The sequence below is a fragment of the Neomonachus schauinslandi genome, chromosome 1, assembly GCF_002201575.2.
Source record: "Neomonachus schauinslandi chromosome 1, ASM220157v2, whole genome shotgun sequence".
Lineage (NCBI taxonomy): Eukaryota > Metazoa > Chordata > Mammalia > Carnivora > Phocidae > Neomonachus > Neomonachus schauinslandi.
This window is the reverse complement of record NC_058403.1, coordinates 53995804-54015298: the sequence shown is the minus strand read 5'-3', so window position 1 is coordinate 54015298 and position 19495 is coordinate 53995804.

The following is a 19495-nucleotide window of genomic DNA, read 5'->3' as shown; positions in this document are numbered from 1 at the left end:
TCTGTGGCCCCAGAGACAATGAAACATCACAAACTTAATCTGCTTTTTCTCTTCCTTTTCTGAACATTATAGGTGCCAAAAATAAAAATGTTTGTTCTTTTTCTATCCCTTTTCCTCCCACCTTCCTTTCTTAGAAACGTGATTTCTACCATTCAAAGATTGTTTTCACTATCTGTGGTTTCGATTTACCTTTAGATTCTTTCTTAATTTCCCTGTTTCTAAGAATGCATTGAAGAAAGATATCTGTTTTTTAAAACTCTTCCATTATATGGCTTCGCAACACTGAAGAAGTGAGCCCCACTAACTCACTTCTCAGTAGTACAAGTGTGAAGGGAGAGCAGTTATGTGAAATCCAAGTGAATTTGTCCTTATATTTTATGTCCTGAATATCAAGAACTTAGACAAGCACTGCAATTAAGAAAAAAATTCAAAAATTTTAAAATATATAAATATTAATATATAAAAAAATATATAAATATAAATATTATATATAATTATTGGGTATCAGCATTGGTTTCACTAAAAACAACTGATAAAAGTGGAATGGAGATTAAAGTTTTCATTCAGCAAATATTTATGAGGGTATTTTCCATTCTGTACTAGATTTCTGTTCAACCCACAGTCAATCATGGCTGTTTGGTAAGGATTCAGTCCATTCACACGATTTCTGGCATTTTATAATGAATAACACACAAGGCTAGCCTGATGAGAAAGGATGCTTTACTGGCAAAACTGGAATGTATTGATAAATTGAACATTTCCCTCACTTCTTAAAAAAAATCATCTTGACAAAGTGTTCAGTCTCATTTAGTGAGTTATGTGATGAACAAGTTATGTATGGTTTCCCAAATGTAGGATGAGGTTTAAACAACAGATGGAAAAATTGGAAAAAAGAAAAGAACAAATGATTTAGGGAATGCCACCAGACACTAAAATGTAATGTCAGAGTAAGTGCTTTCATGAGAAAATATAGAAAAACTCTACTGAAGTGTTCTCACAAGGACATACGAAAAACTTGGTACCTTTGACTTCTCAGGAAGTTTTCTATGAGTAGAAATTATTTAAGTTGAAGTACTAACCAAGTTCATAATGTCTGCTATTTTTTGATAGAATAACCACAAACATAAAATTTAGTCAACTATAAATGTAACTATGCATATGCCATTAACTAATCATTCGTGGATTTAATTTAATATAGAATAACTGTAGTAGTTGCCTTACCCTTATCTTACTCAAAACTCCCTTCCTTATTTTTATAGAAAAATGTAGAAGTTGGGTGATTTTGAAAAGCTTTTTTGAAGAACTGCTGATTGGCATTTTTGGACAACAATAGAAAATATGTGAATTTTGCAACAAAAGCTATCTGGTTGGATAAGTTTCATGTGAATGAGGGTAAATCACAGCTTTTTTGAAACTGAGTTCCCTCATTTTAAAAATGAGGAAGAGGCCTTATCCACTGTGAAAAATTATCAAAGTACATAACATGCTCCAAGTTGTAAATCTCCAATCTCTTTCACCCATCTCAGTTAGGTGTCTCTCTGTGCCCTTTTTCAGCACCCTGTAACCAACTCATTGTATAGTATTCCATCTGTCTGATGCGTTATCAACTCACATGTTCCTTATGGGTAGGGGCAGTGTCTCCCCTGACATTGTGTGCCCAGTGCCTATCCACATTACCTGAGCCAAACTAGGCTCTCAGTGAATGAATGAGTGAATGAATGAATGAATGAGAAAGACATTCAAGGTGGCTCACTTTTGTTTGAGTTTATGTATTGTGTATTGAACAGTACAGATATTACAGAACATTTCCATCATCACAGAGTTTTATTGGACAATGCTACACTAGATACAATAATAAACAGTAACCAGACCTAGTTTTGGATGAAGAAAGGATTTTTTTTTTTTTACAGGACCTGTGCAAGAATTACATGTTCTGTTTGTTTAAATATGATGTAATTATCTTCTGAGAATGCTGCACACTCATCTTAATGTGACTTATATACTTCACAGTATGCAAATCTTACCTGTTTATCATAAGTAACAATAAATCATTTTCATGGTGAGTGTTAGAGAGGTTTTTTATGTTTGTAAAGGGTAATGTGACCAAACCAAGATCTTCTAGAACAAATTGACCGGTAGAACAAACACAGTGGCAAATATGACTAAGTGCTGAGGGAGCTCCAGCTGATCTATTTGTGAATAATTTTAAATCAAGAAGAAAGTTAGTCCAAAGCTTTGGTGTCCTTTTTTTTTTTTCAAGATTCTGTGATTTTATAAATTGTTAAATGCTTTAATACCAATCCTCAGGGGGACTGTGTGATATTCAGCTAAGTGAGAGATACAAAGCTGGTGATGGAAACAGATTCCAAAGTATTTTTCTAGGAGAAGAGGCAGACACTGAACTTGATATTCAAATGTCATGCTAATGTTAATTCTTTTTAAGTGGTCAGAAAAGGTTCTCGCACAGATGAAAGAATGTGAGATCACTTGACACTAATCTGGAATCTCTTGCAGTTTCTGAGGCCTTTATTTCCAGGAGTGGGCTCTCTAACCCCCCAGCTTTTTTTCAGTACCTGTGTCTCCACACAAGTCCTGTCCTGGTTGAAATTTAGAAGACAATACTAATTCAGCATAAATAGTTCAATAGTTCATTATTTTATCTTCTAAGACTTGAACTAGCAAAGAAGAATGTATATATCTGCAAACAAAACATTCTTATAATTGGTTTTCCCATCCCAAGCAATATTGTTTCCCGTTTGACACCCAACTTGTCTGCTGTTTTCGCTGTTCTGCTTCTGCATTCAAAACAAACTTTTATATAATTTTATTAAAGGAGAGAACCAAAAATATGATGGCGTATGAGGATCCAGAGCTCACCTCATCCCATAGACACACTGAGGCAACAACTACACCTATACAACTTACTCTGAAAAAGACCCAAAGACTGGCAGAAAAAACCTCCACAGCTAGTCATAGAGAGAATTTCACATTGAACATGGTAGGTGGGGTGCGGATGTGGTTGGGAACCAAACTGCTGGTTGGACTAACCACAAACAGAAGGGACCTCACAAACATGGAGGAGAGAGGGGATCATACCCCACACTGGATAACACCCACCCTAGGGACCTGCCCTGGAAAGAAAAGACCTAAGTCTGGCTCTGAAGACCAGTGGGGCTTAACTCCAGGAGTTTTCCACAGGGCTTAACTCTGGGAGGGAGAGTGGGAGCATGATAAGAAACAGTCCCTGCCCGGGAAGAGCCAGCATACCAAGTAACTCAGCCCACAACACAGCACAGAAGCAGCAGTTTGAAAAGCACCTGGATTTATCTGAAGGAGATCTATTGACTGATCTTAGAATGTGTGCTGGAGGGGCAGGGATCTGCAGGAGATTTTTCCAGGAAGAAAATTGTTGGCAGATGCCATTTTCCCCCTCCAGATAGCCAGACACTTGTGGGAGCCAGCACCAACAATCCTCACCCATCTTGCTAGCATCATGTACCCTGCCCCCACATTCCCCTGTGGACCTCCCACCCCCAGCCTACCCACCTCTTCAAGCATCCCACCAAAGCAGTTCCCACTCCACTACATCTGGCAGGCAGCCCTTACTGGGACCAGCACCACTCCAGAGTAACTCCTGTACCCCACTCTGAGTGGGAGGGAGATAACACACACACCAGCACATCTGTGGTTCCTGCAGCTGGGTCTCTTAGCTAGCTGTGCATGGAGCAAGCCCTGCCCTTGAGTGCACCTAAAACTGTGGCACACAGGCTAATTTCAGACAGCTAGGCTGACTGCCAGCCCTGCCCACCAACCAGCCATGGCTACTGCAACAGCCCTCTCAATAGCACAGGGAGCCAACCCTGCACAGTGTGCTCACAGCAGGGAAAACAGTTACAGCTCAGCCACAACAGGAAGACACACACAGTACATACAGGGAACACCCCTGTATGCGTGGTCCTGGTGACCAGGGGGATGGCACTATAGGGCACCACAAGACTTCTACATAAGACCATTGCTTTCAAGATCAGGAGACATAGTTGACTTACCTAATACATAAAAACAAACATAGAGAGTTAGAAAAAAAAAATGAGGAGACAGAGGAATGTGTTCCAAATGAAAGAACAAAACAAAATCAGAGTAAAAAAGTTAAATAAAACAGAGATAAGCAATATGCCTGATAAAGAGTTCAAAGTAATGATCATAAAGATATTCACCAGACTTGAGGAAAGAGTAGATGGACTCAGTGAGTACCTCAGCAAAGACATAGAAAATATAAAAAAGACCAGGCAGAAGTGAAGAATTCAATAACTGAAATGAAAAAAATACACTTAGAATGAATCCAGAGCAGATTAGAGAATGCAGAAGAATGGATCAGCAATCTGGAAGACAGGGTAATGGAAAGCAATCAAGCTGAGCAGCAAAAGGAAAAAAAGAAGAATAAAGGGAGAATAGGTTAAAAGAATTCTGTAACATCATCAAGCATAATCACATTCACTTTATAGGGATCCCAGAAGGAGAAGAGAGAGAAGGGAGCAGAAAACTTATTTCAAGAAATAATACTGAACATTTCCTAATCTGGCAAAGGAAACAGACACACAGATCCAGGAATCACAGAGAACCCTAACAAGATTAACACAAGGAGGTCCATACCAAGATACATAATAATCAAAATGGCAAAAAGTAATGATAAAGAGAGTTTTAAAATCATCTAAAGGAAACAGTTACCTACATGGGAAACCCCATAAGGTTATCTGCTGATTTTTCAGGAAAAAGTTTACAGGCCAGAAGAGAGTGGCAAGGTATCCTCAAAGTGCTGAAAAGAAAAAAAACCTACAACTAAGGATACTCTATCCAGCAAGGTTATCATTCAAAATTAAGAGAGAGATAAAGAGTTTTTCAGACAAACAAAAGTTAAAGGAATATATTAACACTAAACTAGCCTTACAGGGAATGTTAGAGTGAATTATTTAAGTGGAAAGAAAGGGCCATACTAAAAGAAAATTATAAAAAGAAAAAATTTCACAGGTAAAAGCAAACATATAGTAAAGGTAGTAGATTAATTATTGCTAAAGCCAGTATAGAGGTTAGAATTCAAAAGTAATAAAATCAATTATATCTACAAAATTGGTCAAGGTATACACAACATAAAAATATGCAAAATATTTCATCATATACATAAAACATGGACAAGGGAGTAAAAATTTAGTGCTTTTAGAAAGTGTTCAAACTTAGGTGACCATCAGCTTAATATAGACTGCTGTACACATAGGATGTTATATATGAACCCAATGGTAACCACAAATCAAAATACTAGATACACAAAAATAGAGAAAGAAATCCAAGTATAACACTAAAGAAAGCCATCAAACCACAGGGAAAGAGCATAAGTGAGGAAGAAAGGAAGAGAGAAGCCCTACAAAAACAACAAGAAAACAATAAACAAAATGGCAATAAGTACATGCCTATCAATGATTATTTTAAATGTAAATGGACTCAATGCTCCATTCAAAAGACATTGGATGACTGAATGGATAAAAATGAAGACCCTTCTACATATTGCCTATAAGAGACTGGCTTCAGACCTAAAGACACATATAGACTAAAGGTAAAATGATGGAAAAAGATATTCCATGCAAATGGAAGCAAAAAAAAAAAAATACACAGTAGCAATGCTTATATCAGACAAAATTGACTATAAAACAAAGACTGTAACAAGAGACAAAGAAGGGCATTATATAATGATAAAGGGATAAATCCAAAAAGAGGATATAACAATTGTAAATACCTATGCTTCCCACATAACAGCACTTAAATATACATAATGAATACTGGAAAGTATGACATCAAGGTAGAAATTGATCAAATATATTAATATATCCAATAAGGAATTATTATCCAAAATATATAAAGAACTTATAGAAGTCAACACCAATACAATCTTTTTAAAAGTGGGCAGAACACTAAACAGACATTTTTCCAAAGAAGACATACATGAAAAGATGCTCAAACATCACTAATCATCAAGGAAATGCAAATCAAAATCACAACAAGATACCTCTTCACACCAGTGAGAATGGATAGTATCAAAAGGACAAGAAATAACAAGTGTTGGCAAGGATATATAGAAAAAAGCAAATTTGTGTACAGTTGGTGGGAATGTAAAATGGTGCAGCCACTGTGAAAAACAGTATGGAGTCTAATTAAAAATCAAAAATAGAATTTTGGGTATCTACCCAAAGAAAACAAAAACACTAATATGAAAATATGTATGACCCCTATGTTTATTGCAGCATCATGTATCATAGCCAAGATATTGGAAGCAACCTTGGTGTCCATGGATAGAAGAATGGATAAAGAAGAGGCAGTTATATAAACAAGTTTCTTGTAGTTTCCATATATATATGGAATGGAACATTACTCAGCCATAAAAAAGATGAGATCTTGTCACTTGTGAGAACATGGATGGACCTAGAGGATAATATGCTAAGCGAATCAAGTCAGAGAAGGACAAATACCATAGGATTTCACTTATATGTGGAATCTAAAAAACAAAATAAATGAATGAACAAACAAACAAAAAAGCAGTAGCAGATCCATAAATACAGAGAACAAACTGGTGGTTTGTTTGGGGGGAGGGGAAGGGCATATGGGTGAAAAGGAGTTGGAGATACAGGTTTCCAGTGATGAGATGAGTACGTCACAGAGATGAAAGGTACAGCATTGCTGAATCACTATGTTGTACCCTTGAAATTAATGTAACATTGTGTGTCAACTATACTTCAGTAAAAAAAGGACCCCCTTTAAACATCCTTTACACTTCCATGATAGATGTCATACTTTCCAGTATGCATTAAGAAACGTTTTTCATATTCATTTATCAAAATGAATATTTCTTGAGAGAGATTTATTAAGGATCTGGGCCACAGACAAGATAAACATAATCTCTGCCCTCATGGGGGATTATAGTCTAATGGAGGAGAGAAACATAAGACAATGACTCATAGAAATAACTACATATTTACCATTTGTTAAGGGTTAAGATGAAATCGTAGAGAGAAATCTCCCCTGTGGAAGTGACTTCTATGTGACTTGAAGATGAGTGGAACTGAGCCTAGTTGGGAAGGTAAGTGCAAAGGCCCCTTCCACGGGAGCCTTCCAAGCTGATACCTGCCTAGTTGGGGGCAGGGAGGCGGGCAGCACACACTTCATTTAGATATAACTCAACTAGTTAGGAAATAATTCGATGGAACTGGTTTTTGCATGCCAAAGCAAAGGACCTCTTTGGTTATTTCTGGAGTACTCAAAAAAGCTGCAGAACTTGCCCAAGGTTTCATCCAAGAATGGAGAACGAGTAGGCACAGACATGCAGGTTTGAAGTTCCAGGGGAAAAAAGAGGAGAATTGCATAATAATTTTTATCCTACCAAATCCTGCTCATTCAGTAAAAGAACTAGGGAAGATTTTGTTTGCTACAGATTTGCATTTAAGAAGCATTCCGTGAGTACCATGTGGGGAATGAGTTAGAGGGAGCAAGGACAATTTCAAGGAGACCCTTGGGGGATCAGTAAGCCTGGGGAAAGATGACAGAAGCCTGGAGGAGGATTGACAGGAGTGCAAACATGCGAGGTGTAAATATAAATACATAAAAACCAAAAACTGCTTATGAATTTGGTGACACTTTTGTTTGTGTTTATTATGCCAGCATCCTTACACATTGGGAAAAGAGTAAAACACTTTGTGGTATTTTGAGTCCTCTGATCTGCAGCTGCCAAGCTGGGATTCGGCACCCCAGGAGTTTTATTAGGGGGAAGGCCCGAGGAGAGGAAATGAGGGCCAGGCACCTGGGGGAGCTGTGACCTGCAGTGTAAGTCTGACCCCGGGGGTGGGGAGGCGGGGGTGGAGGAGAGAGTTCCAGCAGCTCCCCCACCATTTAGCAGGGTTCTAGGGCTGGCTCCCTAAATAGCAGTTGCCCTTTTAAGCTGCAGCTTTGTTTCTGTGCCTTAGGGCAGACACATCTGCTCCTGGGCTCTCAGTACCATTCCTCCTCATTGCTGCTGGCCGCGTGGGGGGTGGGGGTTCCCTTCATGACCCTGTCTCCCTCTCTCTTGCTCTTCTCTATATGGTCGCTTGATCTTTTGTTGTGCAGAAGATGTTCAGTCAGCCCTCAGTTCTTTAGGAGAAATTTCTTGTATAGATTTTGCGTATCTGTGAAGGAGATGAGTTTAGGATCTTCCTATGTTTCCATCTTGGACCAGAACACAAACGGGTTCCTTTAAAAAAAAAAGAAATTGCTTGGAAAACCTGTTTTTAGCTTCTTAAAATGATGACACTAAGGCCAACCATGGGCTTTTACACATTATTTCTCCCCAAAGAATAGGCTCAAGTGTGTGATTTAGATGAAAGATTTGGGGAACAAGAAAATCACAATATGAAAGAGAAACAGCATCAGGAATGTCAGAATTCCATTTTCTCAAATACTAGTCCTTGATTTAAACAATAAGCATTCCTTAAGAGGAAAACTCAGAGAAAAGGGAAGTGTGTGTCTTTTCTACTCTAGCCAAGGCTTTGTGAAGAAAATGGAAATTGAGGACCAGAAATGCAAACCTGAAATGAACACTTTCCTCTGGGATAAGTGTTTGGAGGGAAAGTTCCAGGTGGGACAGACTTCCCCTACCTGAGCTGAGGGCCCACATGGTGCCTTAAGAGGAGATGGAAATTTGGATTTGAATGTGAAATATCCTACAGTTTCATGAGAACAACTAATTTAATTTTTACAAAATAGTGTTCAGGCCAAGCTCTTCAACCAAAATTCGCATCCTTTGTGTTATTAGACCTTCTTCCTTTGCTCCCAGTTATGCTTTTACCACTCACTTTGTCTCAGGGCCTGCTTAACTCCTGGCTTCTTGGGTTCTGACTCCTGCTCTAAATGCCATGTGTGCCTTTGACCTTAATGAAAAATTTCTCAAAAAACAAGGGGTAAATGAGGATACAAGTTTTCCAGCTCTTGATCCACATATTGCCCAGACCTCCAATCCTACCACCAGACCTCCAGGCCAGACCCCAAGAGCAAGTAGACAGGGCTTCATGTCAACAAAAAGTGACAGCCCCCAAAATACCCTGGGGCCTTGCCAGATTTGTACAAGCATAACTTATTATCTTGCTGGCAGAAGAGTGAGATAAATGAGAAATCAGAGGATGAACAAAAACTGAAGGCTGTCAGGACTAAAGCAACCTCAGACTTCATGGAGCCTTGGCCCAAAATTGATGCCAAAAAGGGAGTGCTGAGGTCACACCCCAGATGTCTTGGTTGGCATCAAAAAGCTCCAGAAAGAGCCAATGGTTTAAATTCTTCCTTCATTCTGGGCCAGAAATTCTTAATTCCAAGGAGGAAGTACAGCAGAAAGAAGGAGGGGACCTCAGAGCAGAGCTAACTCCTGGACTCTGATTTATGGGCACGACTGCCGGATTTGGGCATGTGACAATAGATCACTGTTCTTGTATTTGCTGACACAGCTTTGAAGCCCTCATCCCCACCTCCGGGCTCTTGGCCAGGGCTCAGCATGGAAGAGACAAAATAATAATAATGGGGACTGATTGTGGAGGAATATGTCAGCGAGTGTGACATTCACAAGGATTATATTTGGGGGAGATGAACTGCAAAAAATTGAATATTGAAATGAGTAGTTGTCCGAATTCTATTCCCCAACCCCCACATGCCCCTGCAAAGTTTTATAATAAATATCAATTACCCAGTAGGAAAGGAGTGAGACATCTGGCTTCAGAAGCACCTTTGCCGAAGAGAACGCAACCTGTGCAACTGGATCTGAGCAGCCTTTGTGGTCTCGGTGGTCTCAGTGGTCTTGAGCATCCTTGCATCCAAAGAAAGGAATCACTTTGCTATTTTATTTTATGGTTTATTTATATTGTTGCATAAAACATTTTGGCTGTATGAATTTCTGGGCTTCCCTCTTTTACAACCAACAATCCCACTAAAATGTGAAATGTACCTAAAATTAACAAAGGCAATGTCTCATCCCACCTCTCCGATCTCATTTAGGCTTGAAAAAGTGGGACAACATCATACAGAGTACAAAGCAGAGGAGCAGAGAGACCTGGGTTTGCTCCCAGCTCTGTGCCTGCAGAGTTGCTCACTTGTGACCTAAAGTCAGCCACAACAGTTGTCTCAGTCTTAGATGGAGTTGTCTTTTGAATGATGGGGTAGAATTAGATCATCTCTAAGGGCCCTGGTTGCTCTAACACTCTACTGCTGAACTCAGGCTGACATCTGAAACAGACTCATGGGACTTATCTTCAAGTTTTCATTCCTATAATGATATGTGGATGACTAGGGGCTAAAGTGTTGGGAAGATATCTTGGAAATTTCCCACATAGACGTCAAGAGGAAAGAGTTCACAGAGTCTTTTTGTACCATTTCTGCCGAGTATTCCTTATTTCTGTGGACAAGAAATAAAGGTTTTGAGAGTATCTTCAAATATAGTATGGTGCGCTCCTTCTCCTCTACCCCTGGAGGTTCCACTGGGTAATAAGGTTCTGAAAGAGATGTGGGAATCCGGCCAAGCATTGCCTTCAGCAGCACTCAAGGGAAGGAGGAGCCAAGAATCTGCTGACAGCCAGCTGGGGGTCCATTTTGAGCCATCTGCAGATACTTTAGAGAAATTGTGCTCTTTCAATGAGGAAAAGCCGCACATATACAAAAACATACTCACTACCTATTTCCTGACCTACTGCAGACGACCACAGTCTTCTCACCAGTCATTCCTCCAAAACGTAAACTATACCATGGCAGCCATAATGCTTCCATTTCAACTTCTGAGACAATATTTTCAAGATCCTTGGAAGCTAGATTGACAATCACAGTTAGCCTATGACTTCTTTTTTTTTTAAATTAATGGTTATGTGGCTGTTTCATATCTTTTTCTGAATAGCAGTTCACCCCAAAACTTAGTGCTTGAAAACACGATTGATTATTTCTCATGGTTCTGTGGGTTGATGGGAAGGTTTTTCTGCTAGGCTCATCTGGGCTCACTCACTTTGCTGCATTCAGCTGAAGAGAGTACCTGATTCCTTCACTGATGTCTAGCAGTTGGCCCTGGCTGTTGACTGGAGGTCCATGGTTCTCCTCTGAGAAGCCTGTTATCTTCTAGTGGGCTAGACTGGTTTCCTTACATGGTGGTTTCAGAGCAGCATTTTAAGGGAACAAAGTGGAAGCCACAGGCTTCTTAGAGCCTAACCTCAGAAGTTCTGCATTATTTCTGCCACATCCATGGGTCAAAGTAAGTCACAAGTCCAGAGCAGAGTTAGGAGGTGGGGAAATAGACTATCTCTTGATGGGAGGCACAGCAAAGTCAAAGAGACGTGAGTACAGGAAGTAGAGGGCTCGTTGCTATTCTCTTCACCTCCACCTACTGCAGATAACTTTTAAGGTGATTTTAGGAGTCCTGGGTGGCTCAGTCGGTGAAGCATCTGCCTGCAGCTCAGGTCATGACCCTGGAGTCCTGGGATCGAGGCCCCCCACCCCTGCGCTGCATTGGGCTCCCTGCTCAGTGGGGAGTCTGCTCTTCCCTCTGTTTCTCACCCTGCTCTCCCTCTCTCTCAGATAAATAAATAAATAAATAAATAAATAAATAAATAAATAAATAAATAAATAAAATCTTTAAAAAAGTGATTTTAAAAAGTAAAACATTATAACTTTGGGAAAAGTGGGAAATGTATCAATAATTATAAATAAGGAATTAAAAATCGCCCTTAATCCCACCACCCCAAGAGGATGACTATTAATATCATCATCAAAACACCCAGCATTTTTCTATATATCTTTACATCAGGTCAAAAAATACATATTGTTTTGTTCCCTGATTTTTATAATCCAGCAGTATGTCCTAAACATTTTCTCATAATGTACCTAATATCTCATATTTAATGTGCCATAATTTATTTACATATTTTGTGTATTATTATTACTATAAATAATCATATAGTGAACTTTTTCATATAAAGATTTGTGCATATCTCTGATTATTTCTTTAAGGTTAAGTTCATAAAGTAGAATTGCTGGGTCAAAAGAAATATATTTTAAAACTTTGAGATATTTTGCCAAATGACCTCCCATAAAAAATTTAAAATAATTTTTCTTAACCCTGGTGAATCTGAGAGGTAAAACTGACATTCATAGCTATCTCAATTTGCATATCATTGTCAATAATGTTGAACATTTTTCTCATTTTTATCAGCCATTTGTATTCTCTCACCAACCCAGTCTACTGCTTGTGTCTCTCTCTGGAAATATCAAGAAGAAAAAAATGGAGAAGAAGTCATATTTCTTGCTTATTCTTAGTAGTGATACAAGCTTAATGCCATAAATGACTTAAAGTGTAAGCATCTCACTGTGGATACATCATAGGTTCATAGTCTAAAAATTAGACATCAGTAAGTATCTCTGCCCTGCGCAGTTGTTTCTCTTCCCTAACATCTGATGCCTTACTAGATTTTAAAGAGTTTGGGAGCAAGAATCATTTCTTAATTTTTCTCTATGTCCCCAGCACCTACATAGTATCTGGCACATGGCAGATGTCAATGGTTGTTGTTTGGCTGGATGAATAAATAAATGGGTGAATGTTGGCCTAAGAATTTATTCTACCTTTCTATCTGGTTCTATCCTGCTTCAACTTGAGAGCCAAGCTAGAATTTCTCATGCTGTTGAAATATACCATACTATTGAAATATGCCATGAGGATATTTCTGTTAACTTTCTAAGGACAAACACTGAGTTTTGGTGCAAAAGGATCAACCCTGACATTCTCCAAATACAGTAGTGCATTATTTCAAGTAGTTGGTTGCCCAATATCCCTGGCTCTCATACCCCATGTTCTCCTCATTTAGCTCTACACTAACATCCAGCCAATATTAATTTTCTAAACCTTTCTGATCCATCTCTGCTCATAAAATTAATTCTAGCTTTCTTTCCCCACCTCTCCTCTACCTTCTCTTGAGCATATAACTTTTTTCCCTTTCTTCTCTTTCCCTCCCTTCCTCTCCTCTTTTCCTCCCTCCCTCCCTTCTTCCTTCCTTCCTTCCTTCCTTGCCTTTCCCTGCTCTTCCCTCCCTTTCCTCTTCCCCACCAGGCTTGGTCTCTTTGACTCATGAGACATAATTATTTTATCACTTTTAAGCACTCACATTTATAGTAACTACTTGTCCATAGGAGAAAGAGACTAATATAATGATCATAAGGAAAGGTCTTTCCATTAAGACTCCTTATCACAGACACAGAGAGACAATAACAAGTATAGAAGAGAGCACTGAGCTAGGATGGATGCCGTGACAGGTGATCCCAGGGTGAATCTAACAATGCAGACTTGACCTATATCACCTTTATAAACCATTCCACCAAAACGCATCTACTTCCAGGAAAATCCACATGTCTATGCCTCCTTTAGCCTCTACCATGCTCACCCTCTTTCTTTTCACTTCTTTTTCTCTATTTTATTCTCCAGACTCTCTTCTTTCATTATTCCCTCCAGTGTCCCTTTCTGCAATCATCTCCACCCAGGATCTCTGTCTCTCACCTCTGCTTTTGTCCACACCCAACAGTTAAGTCTGTTAGCCTAGCATTACCACAACTAACTTAACAACAAATGCCAAGAACATACTATTGTATATGAAGACATTTCCAGCATCCAAAGGACCTGGATGGTCCAATTACTGATCTTTTGGACAAATAAATTCACTGAGCTACTCAGGGACACTCTTTTTGGACACTGGAATGCAAATTTTCTTATAACCGACTTGCCCCTGGTTGGAACCTTGATAAGTGAAGAGATTTTATGGTTTCACAGCTTAATTGAAAGCATCAACTCATCAAGTTTTATAGAACCTTTTTTTTTTTCCTCTGCTTGATGATGCAGAACTCTGCAGTCTTAATCAGGTTCCTCTGCAACCCTTGAGCAGATTCCAAGATCATTTTTGAGGGATGTATTGCCCTATCTCCAAGCAAATCCATGACTAATCTCTATTCAGGGTGGGTCAGCCTCTCAATTTGTTTTTTAGGTTTTTACTTAAATTCCAGTTAGTTAACACACAGTGAAATATTAGTTTCAAGTGTACTATTTAGTGATTCAACACTTACAACACCCAGTGCTTCTCACAACAAGTGCCCTCCTTAATCCCCATCACCTGTTTAACCCATCCCCCTCACACCTCTCCTCTGGTAACCATCACTTTGTTCTCTATAGTTAGGAGTCTGTTTCTTGGTTTGCCTCTCTCTTTCTTTTTTTCCCCTATGCTCATTTGTTTTATTTCTCAAATTCTACATATAAATGAAATCATATGGTATTTGTCTTTCTCTGACTTATTTCACTTAGTATTATACTCTCCAGCTCCATCCATGTTGTTGCAAATGGCAAGATTTCATTCTTTTTTATGGCTGAATAATATTCCTGTGTGTGTGTGTGTGTGTGTGTGTGTACCACATCTTTTTTATCCATTTATCTGTTGATGGACACTTGGGCTGCTTTCATAATTTGGCTGTTGTAGATAATGTTGCTATAAACATTAGGGTGCATGTATCCTTTTGAATTAGTGTTTTTGTATTTTGGGGGTAAATACCTAGTAGTACAGTTGCTGGATTGTAGGGTAGTTCTATTTTCAACCTTTTGAGGAATCTCCATACTGTTTTCTAGAGTCAGCCTCTCAATTTTTATCTGCATTTCAGTTTTGTTTGTTTGTTTGTTTAATGGGCTCCATAAAGTTGTTTAATGTTTGTTTGTTTAATGGGCATGGAGCCCATTAAACAATGTTGGGCTTGAACTCACGACCCTGAGATCAACACCTGAGCTGAGATTAAACTTGGACGCTCAACTGACTGAGCCACCCAGGCACCCCTGCATTTCAGTTTTTACATCTAATATACCCGGACTGGTTTTTCGTGTACTGTCTAAAGTATCCGAATCTGCAAGATGAAATAGTAACACTTCCATGCCTCATCAAAGAACTGTCCACCTCTAGCTAAAAACAGCTAGAAACTTGTGTTTGAGAGACCTGCAAACTTCCTGTGGCTATTGGTTTTTCTAGTCTCCTACTATTTTTTTTTTCAGATGTACCATGAGTTTTTAAAAATTAAACATACATTCAAATGCAATTTATAAACTGTAAACATGTACAAATAGGTTTACTATAAAACATATAAAAAGAGAAACTGTTAAAGAATGAGAAAAAATTAAAAAGAGAAACCCTATTATTTACTTCTTTTAACGCATGGATTGTTTTGTGTATTTCTACACTCCATATTGAAAACCTCTGCTCCCATGCACAAGGAAGGTCTTCAGAAAGTAAGGCTGTGCCTTAGCTTAACATGTCATAGATGAGCCTGTCAGCCCCAGCACCATCTTTCTTACCTTTACTCTTCTTAATTGCCCAGTTACTTGGAGATTTAGGGTCCCGCTTTTTCAGCCTCTGCTCTATACTACCAATTTTTCAAACTTTATTTACATACTATAAAATAAAATAATATAAAATAAAATGAAAAGTAACCGGTGGAGAACTGGACAGTAGAGGAGATAAAAATTATAAAAAATTTGCCTCCACATTCAAGTGATTAGGAAAAGAGTGCGCTCTTAGGAAGAAGATAGCTCCAAAGAGAGAAGAATGTTAAGATTCCACTTAGTTTGTCTACAAATTTTGGAGGTACAAAAACATTTCTTCCATCTTCTTTGTGTAGGACCTACTGAGTGTTTTCCAGGACTGCTGAAGTGGAAGCTCCAGCAAGCAGTGGTTCATCCCTGGCAACATACTTATAGCATAAGCAGTGACTGCCAAGGTCAGGGAGGAAGGCAAGAAGCAGGGTGCATGGTCTACAGAGAATTTAAAAGAAAGAATAAATCTGAGTGAAAGTCTGTTCAATTTTTATTATCACCATACACTGGCAATTCTAAATAATGTCAATGGTGAAATACTCCTCCCACAAAACATCGTTAGTCTAAAAAATTGCTGTGATTACTGTCCAGTTTTTTTTTTTTTAAGATTTTATTTATTTATTTGACACAGAGCGGCAGGCAGAAGGAGAGGGAAAGCAGATTCCCCGCTGAGCAGGGAGCCCGACATGGGGCTCGATCCCACGACCCTGGGATCATGACCTGAGTCAAAAGCAGACACTTAACCTACTGAGCCACCAAGGCGCCCCAGTGTTGAGTTTTAATAATATTTATGTAAGCTTAAAATTAGCACATTAAAAAAAAATTAGCACATTTTAATTTCTTATCCTTTAATAAGCAATGTATTCTACATGGAAGTTAATTCAGAAAACTTCCAGTTATATGGGTGGGCTCTAAATATTCAGTCTCAGCTATCAACCTTCATTTTTTTTTAATTGAAATATAATTGACACACAATGTTACATTAGTTTCAGGTGAACAACATAGTGATTCAACAAGTCTATATATTATGCTATGTTCACCATAAGCGTAGCTACCATCTGTCCCCATGGAATGCTATTACAGTACCATTGACTATATTCCCTATGTTGTACTTTTTATCCCTGTGACTTATTCATCCCATAACTGGAAACCTGTATCTCCTTCTCTCCTTCACCATTTTGCTCATCCTTGCCCTCCGCTATCCTCTGACAACCATCAGTTTGTTTTCTATATTTATGGGTCTATTTCTGCTTTTTGTTTGTTGGTTTATTGGTTGTTTCATTTGTTTGTTTTTTAGGTTCTACATTTAAGTGAAATCATATGGTATTTGTCTTTTTCTGACTAACTTGTTTCAATTAGCATTATACCCTCTAGATCCATCCACATTGTCTCAAATGGCAAGAACTCATCCTTTCTTATGACTAATATTCCATTATATATAAATATACATATATAATACACACACACAAACACCTCACATCTTCTTTATCCATTCATCTATTGACGGAGACTTGGGCCACTTCGATATCTTGTCTCTTGTAAATAATGCTGCAATAAACATAGGGGTGCATATATCTTTTCAAATTAGTGTTTTATTGCCTTTGGGTAAATATCTAATAGCGGAATTACTGGATTGCATAGTATTTCTACTTTTAATTTTTTGAGGAAACTCCATACTGTTTTCCACAGTGGCTGTACCAATTTACATTTCCACTGAGAGTTCGCAAGTGTTCCCTTTTCTCCACCTCCTTGCCAACACTTGTTATTTCTTGTGTTTTTGAGTCTAGCCATTCTGACAGGTGTGAGATGCTATCTCATTGTGGTTTTGACTTGCGTTTCCCTGGTAATTACTGATATTGAGCATCTTTTCATGGGTCTGTTGGCCATCTGCATGTCTATGGAAAAATGTCTATTCAAATCCTCTGCCCATGTTTTGATTGAATTACTTGTTTTTATAATATTGAGTTGTGTGAGTTCTTCATATATTTTGGATATTAACCCCTTATCATGTATATAATGTGAAAAGATCTTCTATTCAGTAGGTTGCCTCTTTGTTTTGGTTTCCTTCACTGTGTAAAATATTTTTATTTATTTATATTTTTTTAAAGATTTTATTTATTTCACAGAGAGAGAGAGACAGTGAGAGAGGGAACACAAGCAGGGAGAGTGGGAGAGGGAGAAGCAGGCTCCACACAGAGCAGGGAGCCCAATGTGAGGCTCGTGATCCCAGGACCCTGGGATCATGACCCGAGCTGAAGGCAGACGCTTAATGACTGACCACCCAGGGGCCCCTAAAATCTTTTTTTTTTTTTGGTGTAGTCCCTATAGTTTATTTTTGCCTTCATTTCCCTTCCCTGAAGAGACATATCTAGAAAAATGTTGCTAAAGCCAATGTCAGAGAGATTACTGCCTATGTTTTCTTCTAGAAGTTTTATGATTTCAGGTCTCACATTTAGCTCTCTAACCCATTTGAGTTTATTTTTATGTATAGTGTTAGAAAGAGGTCCAGTTTCATTCTTTTGCATGTAGCTGTCCAGTTTTCCCAACACCATTTATTGAAGAGACTCTCTTTTCCCATTGTATATTCTGGCCTCCTATGTCATAGATTAATTGACCAGATAAGCATGAGTTTATTTCTGGGCTTTCTACTATCTTCTGTTGATCTATGCATCTATTTTTGAGTCAATACTGTACTGTTTTGATTATTATAGCTTTGTAGTATATTTGAAATCTGGGATTGTGTTACCTCCATTTCTGTTCTTCTGTCTCAGGATTGCTTTGGTTATTCAGGGTCTTTTGTGGTTCTATACAAATTTTAGTATTATTCTAGTTCTACAAAAAATGTTGGTATTTTGGGTAGTATGGACATTTTGACAATATTAATTCATGAGCATGGAATATTTTTCCACTTGTGTTGTCTTCATTTTACTTCATCAATGTTTTATGCTTTTAAGGTTATAGGTCTTTTATCTCCTTGGTTAAATGTATTGCTATGTACTTTATTCTTTTTGTTGCAGTTACAAATAGAATTTTTTCCTGATTTCTCTTTCTGCTACTTTGTTACTAGTGTATAGAAATGCAACTGATTTCTGTGTGTTAATTTTGTATCCTCCAACTTAACTGAACTTATTTATTACTTCTAAGTTTTCTGGTGGAGTCTTCAGGGTTTTCTATGCATTGTATCATGTCAACTGCTAATAGTGACAGTTTGACTTCTTCCTTACCAATTTAGATGCCTTTTATTGTGTGTGTGTGTGTGTGTGTGTGTGTGTGTGTGTGTGTGATTGCTGTGGCTAGGACTTCCAGTATTATGTTGAATAAAATTGGAAGTGGACATCCTTGTCTTGTTTCTGATTTTAGCGCAGCTCTTAGCTTTTCAACATTAAGTATGATATTAGCTGTGGGTTTATCATATATGGCCTTTTTTATATTGAGCTATGTTCCCTCTAAATTCACCTTGTTGAGAATTCTTATCATGAATGGATGTTGTACTTTGTCAAATGCTTTTTCTGCATCTGGGGAAATGATCATATGGTTTTTATCCTTTTTCTTGTTAATGTGGTATATTATGTTGATTGATTAGTGAATATTGAACCAACTATGTATCCCTGGAATAAGTCCCATTTGATTGTGATGAATTATTTTTAAATGTATTGCTGAATATGGTTTGCTAATATTTTATTGAGGATTTTTTTGCATCTACGTTTATCAGGATATTGGCCTGTAGTTTTCTTTTTCTGTAGTATCTTTATCTGTTTTGGTATGAGGGTTATGCTGGCTTCATAGAATTATTTGGAAGCTTTCCTTTCTCTTCTATCTTTTGGAATAATTTGAGGAGAATAGGTATTAACTCTTCTTTAAATACTTGGTAGAGTTCACCTGTGAAGCCATCTGGTCCTGGACTTTTGTTTATTGTGATTAATGTTTCAATCTCATTACTAGTTATCAATGTATTCAAATTTTCTATTTCATCCTGATTCAGTTTTGAAAGATTGTATGTTTCTAGGAATTTATCAGTTTTTTTCTAGGTAGTCCAATTTGTTGACATATAATTTTTCCTAGTAG